The sequence below is a fragment of the Mytilus californianus genome, unplaced genomic scaffold, assembly GCF_021869535.1.
Source record: "Mytilus californianus isolate M0D057914Y unplaced genomic scaffold, xbMytCali1.0.p SCAF_9, whole genome shotgun sequence".
Lineage (NCBI taxonomy): Eukaryota > Metazoa > Mollusca > Bivalvia > Mytilida > Mytilidae > Mytilus > Mytilus californianus.
The window spans coordinates 95,103,349-95,119,693 of record NW_026262745.1 but is presented as its reverse complement, the minus strand read 5'-3'; the positions used below and the strand labels follow the sequence as shown (position 1 = coordinate 95,119,693).

Below are 16,345 nucleotides of genomic sequence, written 5' to 3'. Positions count from 1 at the left end.
CAACAGTTTAGGAATTAAGGGCCAAAAAGGGGCCCAAAACAAGCATTTTTCTAGTTTCCAGACAATAACTTGTGTGTAAGTATGGATCTCTCTGACATTGTACCACAAGGTTCCATATAACAAAGGGAAGGCTGAGATTGAGTTTGGGGTTAATTGCCCCAAGCATGTAGGAATTAGGGGCCAAAAACAAGCATTTTTCTAGTTTCCAGACAATAACTTGTGTGTAAGTGTATGGATCTCTCTGAAATTGTACTACAAGGTTCCATACTACAAAGGAAAGGGATTGAGTTTTGGGGTTATTGCTCCAAGGGGGAGGTTCAAAAAGTTGGGGGGGGGGGATTTTTTTCACAATTTTTTTTTAAGGGATTCATATTTTTTTTTAAATTTTTAAAATTTCAAATTTTTGAAAAGTTTCAAGAATAAATTTTCAATTGCACAGTATTGCGCAATGGATTTATAAGATCTTTGACCACATTTATTTTGTGTCAGAAACCTATATTACGTCAAAAATTTGATTACAATCCAAATTCAGACAGTATCAAGCTTGAATATTGTGTCCAAATTTGCCCCAACTGTATAGGGTTCGACCTCTGCGGTCGTATCAGGCTGCGCTCAACAAAGCATTTTATTTCAGATTATAAATATCCTCATGCATTTCATTTGGTCCAGCATTGAACAATTTTTTTCTTAGAAGTGTTTTTTTATCTTTTGTTTGATCATGTGTAGCATCTGTCATTTTCTGTCTGAACAGCTATTCGATGGTTTTCTTTGCTGCCTTGGTCAACAATACACAAGATAACAACAATAAGAAATGCAAAATTTTTATTTAATTTTGTCATTTCACTGTTCTTTTTCAATTTTTCTTTTGTTCCATTCTTTTTATTTCTCTTGACTTCTGCTGGCTTCTGTAAAGAAAATGTTAACAGATTAGTCCTGTTGTTTAGTGAGTAAACTAGTGGAGATAATTTAAATTTCATCAAATTACACAAGAAAATTTTATTTTAATCCAGTCTGGTTTCATAAAAATTTATATTGAAAAGCGACATCTAATCAGTGTGGCTGGATTCGGAAGATATACACGTACATCTGTGGAGTTTCAGATGTATTATTATCATACGAGTCTGTAACGGTAGAGTTCACCAGTACTAAAATAAAACTGTACAGTACCATTTTTCCAACTGAGTTTGGACCTGTAACCTTTACTTGGTCTTACAAAAAATCAACTCTCTTAATGGTAATTGTATATTTTAACACAAATACATTTTTGTGATATAGATTGAGGCTATAAAAGGATAAATACCTTCACACAATCTGCTCCTCCAGAATGTCTTGAATCTAAACTTATAAATTTTGGCTCTTCTAATTGATTCTACAAAAGATAAAAAAAGTTCAAAATATTAAATAAAATACAGTCAAGAAAAAATCACATAGTACTAGTCAGCTACAAAGGTCACAACATTCAAAAATGAAAGAAAATTCAAACAAGAAAACTAATGGCTTGATTTTAAATTATAAAATAAGACAATAAAAAAACAAATATATATGTATATATATATCAGAAATTAACCAACTATAACTACTAAATTAAAGGCTCCTGACTAGGATTGACACATTAACAATTATCTATACTTACAAAAAATATATCTGGCCTGGCCTTGAAGGGCTAGCGATTAATCACAGGCACTTGTCTCAGAAAAAAATTTCCTATAACACGTGTTATATTAAGGTATATAGGAAATTTTTTTTTGAGACAAGTGCCTGTGCGATTAATCATGAAAATTGTATAATGAATATATTGTCTTTCATGGTTACAAATATCTACCAGTAGAAAATGTCTGCAATATTTCACTATTTTATATTACTTTACTAACTAATACATTGTTGATGACGCTGAAAACAGCATACCTAATAAATATGCTATGTCTTGCTTTTGGACTCTGTTAAGGCAAGACAAAAAGAAAAGAAATCAATGATTCAAGTTCAAATATATTGATTGATTGTTGGAATCTTGATGTCCAGTGACAAATATTTAATGCATGTTCCAGCCAAATTTTAATTAAACAAGCTACGGAATGGTTTGAATTTTTTTAAAACATGTAGGTAAAGATTTTTTAAAGTACTATTACATAGTTTAAATTCTGCTTGCCATGAAATATTTGAAAAACAAGATATCATGTGGATTTAATGGTATAACTAATGAAATTTAGAAAAATTCTTGTATGCTGAATGTTGGGCATGATATGTATATAAAATTATAAAACATTACCTTTTTCTTAAAAATTAATAAAATTTTCTCTCTAGCAAGAAGTTCTTATTGGAGAGAAAATGTATTTAACCCATATTCAAAGGACGATGTTTTAATAGCCCTTCAAACAACAGAGGTATAACCCTTTTTACTAGTTTAGGAACATTTTTTCTAGAGTATAATAGTTTAGAAAACTATTTAGAATCTTATAAGATTATCTGCCAAGAACAGATAGGATTCAAAAAGGACGTAGAACTACATGTATAGGGACCACATTTCTAAGTTTAAAAAATATTTAGTTGGGTTAGTTTTCATAATTATGTTCTAATCAATTTTGCAGAATTTGAAATTATTCCATATTTAAATAATTCCTTGTTTGAACTTGAATTGCAAATAAAAAAACTTCATTATAGATGTACATATCTTTTAAAATTTCCAAAAATGGCCCCATCATGTTATATATAAAAAGTTTGCAGAGAAGGGCCTTTATATTTTTTTTACAGTGTCTTTTTTTTAAGTTGATGAAGCTGAGACATATTAAAAGATTTAAAGCTTAAAAATGTAGAATCATGTCTTGTTTAAAAGTGGTATTGGGAGGATTTAATACTTTCCTTGTGTAATTGTCCCATTTTCAAAAGTAATAAATTGTTTATATATAACTGGGACTAATAGACTATTAGTATAATAGTCCCAGTATATAACAAGTTAAATTTAATTTTCCCTTGCCCAGTCTGCATGGTCTGTATCACATTTCATGGCCAACAGATAATATCTGTATAGAACCCCTATTTTTAATTATTATTATACAAAATCATTTAAATGTATCCTAGAAAGTTTATTTATATATTCATGACTATTTATATGTTCAGTGGGGTTTTTATTTTGCTTTTTTATAACTTGGGGTACATGTATTTGTCACTTGGTATTTCACACTAAATATTTCATATAAAATTGAATTTCAAAAGATTATTTAGGGAACATTTCTGATTTGATTTTATGCAACTTGGTACCAACAGCAGAATAATTATTTGTTTGTTTTCATTTTCTTCTGAGATAAACATAAATATTATTGTCTATTATAAACAATCGTGCTATATATTTATATTTCAACCAAATTAAATTGTAAAAAAATAGTATATGTGTTCACATCAGGAGAAAATAAAAACAACAGACATTGACAGATGACAGAGCTATGACAAAACAAACAAATACTCTTTATATACAATTCAGCGTTTTTCAACACATTATTTGTAAAAATACAACCATAAATGCCTCCAATAAACGTCTTTTTATATGAAATATGTAGCCCAAAAATGTAGGTGACGAAAGCTTTTTGGCAATGTACTGTAGCGGCGTTTCCGCTTATTATAGAAGAAATCTCAATATTTTTTAAATACATCGTTTACCTTTCTATAAGATCTATATTTCTGTCTCTTGTGACAGCTCCACGTAACGTTAGTTCTGGAAAAGACCAGGTATTGTAATCCATGCCATTGTTTACGTTGTAAATACAGATGCAAGCGTTTTACGTGATTGAAGCGTTCAAGTAACCACTTATGGAACCGCAGCGCCGCCACGCGTGAAAAGTCGTGAATGATTCCTATTTTATGATAATAAAAGGTTAATTTGTAGTTAAATTTTAATTCACTCGTACTCAAAGTAAGAGCATAGGAAAATGTTGGCCAAGAAGTCCAACGACACAGAAACACCACAAATTGGTATAAGACGATTGTTGCTGATATATGTACATCTGATAATAGTTTAGTTACAAAGCTTGAGATCGCGAAAGTTTAGTGCATTTGAATCGGTATCATTGGTTTATATTAGCTCATAAATACGAAAGCATTTAACTTGAAAGTTCTTTTTCCTTTATCAAAATAATTACTGTAGTTTATAGTTCATCATATATGTTCAGGATAACATCATTTAGAATAAGATGTCTATTCAAATACAGTTTCAAATAGAATTTACAGCTAATAATACATTTAAATTGTGTAAAATCGGTTTTTAAACTCGTTTCTTTAAAGAATTAATTTTTATAAACAAAGAAAACACTGAAATGGGATCGGTTGCTTTTAGTTAATGTACTTCTTATTTTATTATGCGATTCTACTTTATTTTAATGTATTATACACACTTCATCCATTCAAACAAACAACCAAAACATGTAGTAAACGAATCAACAACTATATTCAACTATGATTAACTTCGAATCATCGTAACTGCATCACCTTTGGTACTGATACAATAAACTCCCAAACCACATAATAGTAGTATAAAACCACACCAGTACAAATCGACAAAATTTTTGCTTGCCACATGCAACTAACATCAAATATAATACAAAGTAAGTATTGTGTAACTTGTTATCCTAGATTATATTCATATATTATACGTCATGCAAATAATAAACGGTAAAACCAATTTTCAAACGCAATTGAGTATATTTCACATATATCAAAGTACACAAAAGAGTGAAAAGATATAAAGTTGTATTCAAATTACATAAGACCAATACTATAAAACAAATGTTCTCATATAGCTGTCCAAAAGTATGAAAATTCGTACAATAGATGGGAAAGAAATGAGTTGTATTACTGTGATTGCTGCTTGTATTGAACACATTAAAGAAAAGGCAAAAGAAAGAATAAAGCAGATGAACGAACGAATTGAAGACAACGATATACATTGGGTTTTAACTGTACCTGCCATTTGGAGTGAACATGCCCGACAGTTTATGATAAAAGCAGCTGAAAAGGTATATAGTTTTGCTTTTTGATATAAATATACTGTAATCAACACAGTTATTTGATACAAATTTGTTTCACTACTTGTTGTCATGTAATCGGTATCGATAATCACGATGCAACTAATTTCAAATGTAGACATCACAAATAATGTAGATATACTTTATACGCTGCCGTGAACGAATAGCTATTTTTTTTAAATTAAAAATGCCTTTACCTTAAGTCAAAAGTCACATATTTGCCAAGAACTTGCTTAAGAACGGGGTAAAACATCTGTTGATGGCCTGCTAATCCAGAAGCTCTCATTCGCCATTCAATGAGAGCTTTGGTTCTGATATGATATATAACACATGTTTTCACATATATTTTGTGGTCATAAATTTAGAAATCATCAAGAAAAACAAGACATCAACTCCATCTGAATGCTATGGAAAAGTTAACAGTAGACTTGTAAGATGATTTTGCTATACTCTTCGTGTCACTTTTTCATTTCTCACGTTTACTTTAATGTGCCATTTTTGGCTTTTCATATGTCGGCTTTTACAAAATGTTGCTTTCTTATTGAAATAAAATCCGGAAAAGTTTCTGGCGTACAATGTTTATCCAATTTTATTTTCATTTACTATCACTTGGTCGAATGGTGGACTTCTTGTCACCGAGGGTACTGTCAGCTTAGCAATTGATGCTTTGGTACTGAGATTTGTTTATATACGTTTTCGGAAACTCTCTGCTTATACGTTATTACGAATAAAATGTGCAAAGTCCATCCGTGAACGATACCTTAGATGGATTTGGCTATTTTTTATTTTTTTTTGCAGATCCCGTTATGTCATAAAGCTGCTCATATGTGCTGGTACTGTAACATTCTAAGATTGATAATGTTTTGGTCTTGGCTGTTGTTGATAAAGTTAATCCAGAAAAGCGCTTCAACTGCATAAAAGTACGAAATGTATTAAGATTATTGCATCATCGTCGAAGGATTTTTTTTTATTATTTAATATCTGATATTTCAAAAGATCAGAAACAGTAACGTATTCTTAGTTCATTGTTTAAGATTTGCTGTTCGTAATTTTAGACTGGAATAGAGAAGGATAACTTGTCACTTGCTCTCGAACCAGAATGTGCAGCTGTATATTGCAAGCATGATGAGTTGATGAAAGACAAAGGAGAAAGAAATTCTGCATTGGAGTCTTTTATACCAAGCTTAAAATTCATGGTTGTCGACCTAGGAGGTATTTATACTTTGATGACCATTAAGAATGTACAAATTATAAAAACTACTTCAAAGAATGTTGAGTTTTTTTAAACAAGGCTTTTTGGGAACCGTAAATTAAGGTAACAGTGATTTACTGATGTTCAAATCACGTAAATCACGTGAGGCAAATCAGAGTAACAATATACCAAAAGTAAAGAAAATAAACAATACACTAATCCAGGTGACCCGGAGTTGTAATATTTATTACATATCAATAAAAGGGGAAGTGTGTTTACGTCAACGAGATAACAACAATACACCACAAAAACTATAAGACATATAGTTCCACATACGGTCTATATACACAATGAAAAATATATGTACCTAAATAAACAGTAGTTTAGAAAAGCAGTGTTTAAATTCAACGTAGACTAAATATCAAACACACATATATGAGTTTAATCAATGTGCGTACCATGATAATTTGGTTGGCTGTTATGGAAAATCTGTGTCACAGACGACCATGGTTGTGATCCAATTGTCTAAACAACCTTATTGTCCTCTTCTCTGTGATTTTAGCATTATCAAATACGACATATCATCAGCATTTCTACTTACAATGGCCAACATTACGGCTGCCACTAATTGCTGTATTCTGATTTCTGTTTTCCACTTGTTCAGGAAGCTGTCTTTTTTTTCTAGACTCATTTATTATTTTTTTTTTTTTATCTCTTCGGCATCTTTTATTATGTTTACATCTTCAGTTTTAGAATTTCTTTTACAGGTGGAACTGTAGATATTACTGTATCCGAAGTTTTGGAATCTGGAAAAATTAAGGAAATCAGTAAGGCATCGGGAGGTACATGGGGTGGTAATACCATCAATAGGAAAATCCTAGATATGCTCCATGACATATTTGGGCAGAATATGAAAAGTTTGCGAGCCGAGGAAATGAATTCCTATTTGGAATTACTTGCGGATATCGAATCTGCGAAAAGAGATTATGATGACGAAGATGACTTTGTTTTTAAATTGCCAGAGTTTCTAAAGAATAAAGAAAACATTGCGGAATTAGAAGAAAAAAGAATCATTATTGGCCAAGGAGGAAAGCATATACTATTTCCCCCGGAGTTGATGAAGGACATTTTCAATAAATGTATTTCTGAAATTACCAAACATGTGGATGGATTGTTACAAAATGCTGTTGAAGTTTCAGAAATTATACTTGTCGGTGGATATGCGTCGTCCTCAATTGTGCAGACCGCCTTCAAAAAGATGTTGGGAGAGAAATGCAAATTGATTATTCCTCAGATCCCTGAAATCGTTGTGCTAACTGGGGCCGTTATTTCTGGTCATTCGAAAGAACCAATTACTGGGCGAGTCGCTAAATATAACTACGGACTAGGAATAAGAGCTTCAGTTGATCCTGGGGATGGAAATCTATTGCTAGGAAATGTTCTACACAAGAAAATCTTCCATCTTCTTATTGAGAAAGGAAGGATAATGGATGTTGGGAAATACGTTGAAAGCTGCAAGATAAAAGTTGATGACAGGGATCAGCTGGACTGCATTGAACTATATATAACAAAGAGCGATACACCTGAATATGAGATCAACATCAACGATTTTACAAAGATTGGAACTATCAAGTTCAAACTTCCTAAACTCTGCAAACCAACTACATTTGCAGTTTCACTTTGGTATGACGAAACCGAGTTCAGGGTGATGGCAGTAGACGTAAATACCAACGTACATTTTGAGGGAATTATTCAATACTTTGAAAAACCACATAAAAAATAATGTTTACAAATGTTAAACAGGATATCTGTATAAAATTAATGTAGAACTCTATATTAAGCGATTTTTACTTAGAAATATTGAAAACATATAACCAGATGTATTGAAATATAATGAAAAAGCATTTTAATATATTCTTCATGTTCTGATTTACACAGCATATCTTGCATACTTACGATTGATTGACTGTTGTTTGCTTTACGCCGCATTAGCACAAAAAGGCTATATCGCGGCGAGAGCTAATTCGAATATTTAAAGTATTTTTTTTAAATCAGACAAAAGGTCCTTCAATAAACTAAAATTCTAGACTAAAGCAAATTTATTATTTACAAATAAAAATCAACAGTAATATAACCTGATAAAATTAAAATCGTTTTAAATATAATAACATTTCTTATTTTATAATATAATCCAACTTCTTTTAAGAATGAAACAATATTTGTAATTGGAACACTATTAAATGAATCATACATATTATTGACATTGAAATGCTTCCTACGAATATCAGCAAAGTCAATACAATTAATTAAAACATGTTTAATAGTATACTTCCAGTTACAAGGTATACATTGTGGTTCATCTTCATTTTTTAGAAGATACTCGTGTGTTATTCTAGTATGACCAATACGACATCTAGAAATAAAACACTGATCTTTTCTGCACATACTTACGATGAGTTTTAACTTCTATTGAATGTTGATAATTTAATTAGAGAGGCGAATGATACGCTTTTGGGATGCTGGAGATAAAAAAAGTGGGGATGTGGTATATAGTGGTAAAAGAATGTAAGATCTTCGCAAAAAAAAAAGAAATGCGGGAAGTTGGAACAATTTTTGAATAAGCGAAATTTGAGAAATGAGCGCCCCGTGTCATCCCCCACATCCCTCTCATGCCAGGTAAACATAGCCATATTAAACCCATTGTATATAATTCTTACGGAACGACTAGACTTGTTTCAGACATTCCTGTTTCTTGACAATGATTGATTACCCCTAAATTAGGTAACGGAAATCGGATGCAATATCAGAACTCGTATTGGGGAGAAAAAGTAAGGTGTTTTATTCAGGTCACAAATTCATGAATAATTGGGTTTTCAAATCGAAGCATTAAGTCATACCTTACTTCATGACAGCCACTAGTATTGATGTGAGAGAAAATATCGAGATTTTGCAGGAAATAATTCGTGAAAAAAAAATCTATTTTGAAATGTATAATCAGCTACTTTGTAATCAAACTCACTTGTAAAGTATGATGATCGTGCAGCCATGTTTCTAAATATATTACATTCAAAAGTGTTTATAAAGCATTGCTTTGTTCGTGTACTGACCCGTATTTTACAGGGGTCTATAAAGAGAACATGCATTTGCAAACATTCAGTCGGCCCTGAATAGTATTTTTAAAATTGTTTTTGATTTCTTTAAAGTAACGTTTACAATTAGAAATTACAATACATAAATCTTTCAGAAACTCTTGTTCATAACACATGTTTGCTTAAATATCTAGATGAAGTCAACATAAAAAGAAACAGTTGTTTACACAGTTAACACTGGTTAATGATTAATGTCTGTTTTCATAATCAATCATTGTATACTATGTGTGTATTTCATAAATATTTTATCTAGTTTCATCCAGTTTGCCTTTGGAATGCATTTTTCTTTTAGTTGAATTTTTTTATTTCTGCAATAAAGACGTGTAGCACAACCAATCATTTGTTATCGTTCATTCTTTAATATATCAAGTATGAAAAGGGATAAAGAAATATTTACTAAATCTAACACAAACTACTCGTATTTCTCTTATTCCAAAACGGGTTTAAAGAAATTTTCATCTTCCCTCTGAAAACATATCACCCAGTATTGAAGATATTTTAACAAAGAATCTTGATTTAAAAAAAAGAAGTGATACTTAGGTGGGAATCAAAAACCACAAGCCAATTAAAAACAGTCAACAACATGGTGAAAAAAAATGCAAAAAGGAAAATCGATATCTGAAATAACACTCACGACAAAATAAAGATTGAGCAACAAAATAGGCCGAAAAGAACCCGTGAGGAGAAATCATTTCCTCGTCGACTGGTGGCAAAATCGTGCAAGTAAACACATTGGTAACAACTCATTTGTTGATGACAGATTCGAGGAAAAGAGGAAGGATTTGTGCAGTTTTAAATAAATACAAGTCTCAAAACGGACATCTCAAATCTTGACCCTAATTGCATAAGCCTATACACGTAAAGTCATGATACTAATTGAAGCTTTTCTAAGATATTTATTTGGATATAAATTCAGTACTGTTCAGACTTCAACTATGGTCAACCATGTTGTCTCTTTGGCACATTCCCCATTTCCAATTTTATACAAGGATCCGACATGAAAAATATGAAACAATTCGATTGAGAAACCTAGTTGCATAATTTATAACAAAATAATTTACGTAAAAAACAAACAGACATAAGGCAACGACTTCCACTGAACTACAGGCTTCTAACTTGGAACAAGCACATAAAGAATGTGGCAGGTTAAACTATGTTTGTAAGCGACTCAATCCTCCACTAATTTTGAACAGTGATGTTACAGCACAACATAAGAACAAACTATAAAAAGCAGTTGAAAAGGGCTAAACTCATATCGATACCAAAAACACAATTCGGACGTGGCAGAGTATTCATTGATCTCTAACTACACAAAAAGCACAAAGTACATATTTAAGAGTACTCGCAGTTACTGACAGCTATTTCAAAGCCAAAAGTAAACATGGTAAAATAACCAACAAAACAAACAGACATAAAAGGAAAAAAATTTCAAAAATGTCAAATATAGAGGTTCAGCAGTCAGCATTATGTAATAATATTACTCACTTTAAAACAAGCAAAACTGTTTACAACAAAAGTATTGCATATAGACAAAGCGCATGCGTATAACTGAAAGATAAAAATTACCATAGCACAATAACACAATTGCGGAATGTAAAAGTATCAAGCAACGCCAAAGATTATAACCATAAATGGATTAAACCAACTGTACATCAGTTGTCGTGTGTTGTTGTGTAATTTTGTTTTTTTGTTCTCTGTTTTTCATTCTCCCTTTTCTATATTGCAAGACCATCATGTATTCTTTGTGAAGTTGATACGGAATATTCATCAACGATGTCTTGGTATCTTCCGATGAACTTTTTTAACAACTTATAAAAAAATATATATTTAAGACTAAAACTAAAATCAGTGTACATCCAATATCCAATGGACTAAGTGTAAAGACGTCATTAACAAACAGAGAAAACACCAACTTGTGCAATGCCAAAATAAATGTTTCGACGGATTGTAGTACCGTTAAAGAGCATACGTCTGTAACAACAATATTTAGTTTGATTTTTTTTCTATATTTTTTACCAATAAAATCAATACTCAAAGACATCAATAACATGGTAGCAAGTCATTTCGTACCTTGGCCATTTCGTACCTCTGCAATTTCGTACCCAAAACTACGATTTCGTACCCAACATTTACCATTTCGTACCCACGATAAAAACCATTCCGTACCCTTTTGGCAAAATGAATCTACCATTTCGTACCTCATGGACTATATACATGTTCACTATTTAATATCTTATATTTGTAAAAGTTCTAAAATAATTAAGCTATAAAACTTTTTAAGATGATTTTTTTTTAGATATAACATTAATAAAATGCATCTAGCCGTTGTTTGTTTTCAGGATTAATCCTGAATTAATGCTAGTCTCGAGACGCCAGTACGGCGCGTGTTTTAAGTTACAAGTTTACAAAGTAACAAAATCAATGTTATAGTCAGAAATTCGAACTGTTACTAAAGCGCTAGCCAATACTTGAAATAAATATCAGAAATACAAAGTTTTACAGATTTAAAAAAATCAGCAAAAGGTCAACGAGACTATTTAAATCAAGAAATGAAACACTTATAAATCTTCCACGCGGTTCAAAATTGCACACATTAAAATCTTCCACGTAGTACAAACTAAAATACATACAAACCTTCAATGATGTACGAAATGATATACATACAAATTTTCAATGAGTCACGAAATGGTATACACACAAATCTTCCATGAGGTACGCAATGATATATATATATATATATATATATATAAAGTTTCAATGAGGTACGAAATTGCGCACATCAATGAGACAGTTTTTACCAAGAAATCATAGACATATAAATCTTCCATGAGGTACGATATGGCATACTTATAAATCTTCCATGAGGTACGAAATGGCATACATATAAATCTTCAATGAGGTACGAAATGGCATACATATATATCTTTCATGAGGTACGCAATGGCATACATATAAACTTCCATCATACGAAATGGTATACATATAAATTTTCCATGAGGTACGAATGATATGCACATGTTAATTTTTCATGAGGTACGAAATGGCATGCACATGTTAATTTTCCATGAGATACGAATATAAACTGACAACGCCACGGCTGAAGAAGAAAAGACAAACAGACAAGCAATAGTACACAACATAGAAAAATAAAGACTTAGCAACACGAACTCAACCAAAAACTGGGGGGGGGGGGGGGGGGGATGGTAAGCAGATCCAGCTCCACATGTGACACCCGTCGTGTTGCCCATGTTATTACGAACTCGGTAATAGTCTAATTTAGTAGGTCACATTCGTGAAAAGGGAACGGGATTGTAGTTACGACATAAGGAACATATCCGATATCATCTGTGAAACGGATATTCCATAACGGTCAACCAACTCTTGATGGCTTCCGTAAAAATTACGAAGAGATGATTTCAACTTCACAATTTGGAACTCTTGGTGTAAAAGCTTCCTTGTGAACAAGAACTCTCTATCAAGACAATCATGATAGCAAATACAAGTCCGGGAATATCGTATAAATTAGGAGATATATTCTCCGTATACAGGCGCTGCTGGAATGTTGCTACATAAAAATGAAAAGTTCATAATTAGGAAACTGAATCCTGCTCTTTTGTCGTAATGTGTTGCTTTCAACCGACCCTCATTGTCAATTTCTAGATTTAAGTCAAGATATGAGACATACTTAACTGTATCTGTTGTATCCTTTATATATGTATCTCTAGTTTGATGAAATATATGCAATCAACATAGTCACCAACAGTTCAAAATTTAAAATTTTAGAAGTAGGATGTGATTTTCTGTTTGAAATAAGTTTTCAGACAAACCTGCAAACAAATTGTTTGTATCTATTGGAACATTTATTATAGATATTAAGTAATTCATTGTTACAAAATCCCTGACTTAATAATTTACCAGTCATACATAAGTAACCCTCATAGAAAACCAAAAATTTACTAAAGACACAGGCATAGCGAATGAGTAGAGATATCCCAACCCAGAAAAGGAAAACTAACAATATGGAACAAAAGAACGTTCATTATGTCGCTAATTTTTCATCCACGGTTTCTCGTGTAAATATCTAAATCAAGGAATAGGCAGGCATTGATGTTGAAATTTCCAAATTTAAAGTAAGTTCTTGTAGGTAAATGTTGGTGGTATATATAGAGAATTCTAGATTATTTAACGAAAAACAATATCATCAAAAAAATAATAAGTGTTGTAGCATGTATCAATTAAATGGAATTGAGACAGGTTTTTTACTATTTCAACAAACGTGATTCATAACAGAACAGGAACAAGTCTTATAGTTTAGGGAAACGATTGGTGCTTACAGAAGTTACATAAGGCCTCCACGCTGCTATTCCACCCTTTTCTATCTTTTGCCGCTGTTCTGACCACGTTCCAACTAGTTCATCCTTGTTGGTTCCTTTCTTTCTCTGTTGTTCTTCTCCATGTAGTTTTTGGCCTTCCTCTAGTTCTGTTCCCTTCCAGTGCCCATTGTAGTGCTACATAACTGTTGTTGTCCCTTTCGCGCCTAAATATGTGTCCTATCCATGTCCACCGTCTCCTTCTTATTTCACAACTGATGTTTCTGGTGTTAGCAATTTCGTTTACTGTTTTGTTTGATGTTTTACTTTGCCATCTTATTTTTAGGATCTTTCTTAGGCATTGGTGTTGTACAGTATTTTCTTTTCTGCGAGGTTTGTGAGTTTCCATGTTTCACATCCATACAATAATCGATATTCCCGGGCTTGTGTTTCCTATCATGATTTCCTTGAAAGAGGATTGCTGTTCACAAGGAAGCTATTAAAACAAGAGTTCCAAATAGTGAAGTTGAAGTCATTCCTTCGTAAATTTTACGGACGCCATCACGAATTGGTTGACCGTTATCGAATAACCGTTTCACAGATGATATCGGATATGCTGAACAAGTATAAAGTTGGAGAGCATTGAAGAACCAAATTTCCCAAACGTTGTACCAAAAACGGCTAAGGTTATCTATGCCTGGGATAAGAAAATCTTTTTGAATAATTCATACTTTTGCAAACAGTTAACTTATAAAAATGACCATATAATTGATATTCATGTCAACACCGAAGTGCTAACTACTGGGCTGGAGGTATGTCCAGTGCACAAAGTAGTGACGATATCGCCGATATTGTCAACTTCGTTCATGATTTTATACCTGCTCGCAACATTGTCTACAAAGTCCCCTTTTCTGTCTACATCGTTGACATCGCCGACATCGTGATGTTGACAACATCGTGACGACATCGTCTGCATCGCCCCCCTTATTGGTCTACATCGTCCCCCTTACCTGTTTACATCGTTGACATCGCCGACATCGTGATGTTGACAACATCGTAACGACATCGCCTACATCGTTTTTCTTGCTGTCTACACCGTTGACATCACCGATATCGCGATGTTGACAACATCGTGACGACATCGTCTACATCGTCCCCCTTTCCTGTCTACATCGTTGACATCGCCGACATCTTGATGTTGACAACATCGTGACGACATCGTCAACATCGTCCCCCTTTCCTGTCTACATCGTTTACATCGCCCACATCGTGATGTTGACAATATCGTGACGACATCGTCTACGATGTCGGCAATGCCAACCATGTAGAGACAAGAAGTTTATCAATTTCAATTTAATAATAATGTATTTATATTACGCCTGTGTCGATGTTCTTAATAGTAGAACTTATTTGGACAGTTTTTTAATGTTTGCAAATCTCTATCCTCATCTTCCTCCTCCTCCTCCTCCTCCTCCTCCTCATCATCATCATCATCATCATCATCATCATCATCATCATCATCATCATCATCATCATCATCATCATCATCATCATCATCATCATCATCATCATCTGTGCAATGTTGACATTATAGATTACGTTGTAAAACAGTGTTTTGACATTGTCTTTTTTGCGATGTCGGCAATGCCAACCATGCAGAAACAAAATGATGAAAGGATATCGACAAAGTAGTACAACACCATGTCGATATCGTTGTATTCAAAATTAACAATATAAACACGAGTAATGTGTTAGCGATATCGGCAATGTCAACGATGTAGACAAAAGTATGAAACGATATCGACAACGTTGTATAATATCGTGTCAACATTGTCTACCTCGCGATATCGTCAATGTCAACGATGTAGACAGGAGTATGAAACGATATCGACAACGTTGTACAACATCGTGTCGACATTGTCTACTTCGCGATATCGTCAATGTCAACGATGTAGACAAGAGTATGACACGATATTGACAATGTCGTACAATATCGTGTCGACATTGTCTACTTCGCGATATCGCCAATGTCAACGATGTAGACAAGAGTATGACACGAAATCGACAACGTTGTACAATATTGTGCCGACATTGTCTACTTTGCGATGTCAACAATATCGGTACTACTTTGTACACTGGACATGAATGGATAACCTCAGGGACGAAAGGTCCACCAGCAGTGGCATCGTCACAGTGGTGTAAATAGTTATCAAATTTTGTATAGGAATTTATGCAGACTTTTGAAAAACCACGACATCAAATATCCACGAAAATGCAAGTTTCCTCAATCCACGAAAATAGGTACTCACGAAAATAATTGAATCCACAGTATGTTGCAAGTTGATAATAGTTTCCGAATACAATACTTCTTATAAATTCTTTTATACTGAAAAGGTACGGAGTGTTTCGCAGTTTTATAAATTAAGTCAAGAAGGAAACAATAATTATTGATCCGATCTTTAATACTAATATTATAATTATATTCCTTTTTCAGTATTCAATACGTTCTCCTATCAAGAAAATATTTCAAATTATGTATCCCCTTCTAGCTAGTAGATACAAAGCAACATCAAACATTTGTAAGGCAACAAATCAGACATTTGAAATAATGAAATATTAAGCGATTTTCATACAATAGCTATAAATCCATGTTTAATCCACCATTTTCTACATAAGGAAATG

General features: G+C 32.7%; 1 long non-coding RNA gene across 1 annotated transcript; it reads right to left on the bottom strand.

Annotated features, from left to right (window-relative positions):
- Positions 1–805: 805 nt before the first annotated feature.
- Positions 806–3,842, bottom strand: LOC127714184 (uncharacterized). Its single transcript, XR_007987596.1, has 3 exons — positions 3,652–3,842; positions 1,301–1,369; positions 806–905 (listed from the first exon to the last, which is right to left on the bottom strand). It is a non-coding gene; the product is annotated as an uncharacterized LOC127714184 (long non-coding RNA).
- Between the last annotated feature and the right edge of the window lie 12,503 nt (positions 3,843–16,345).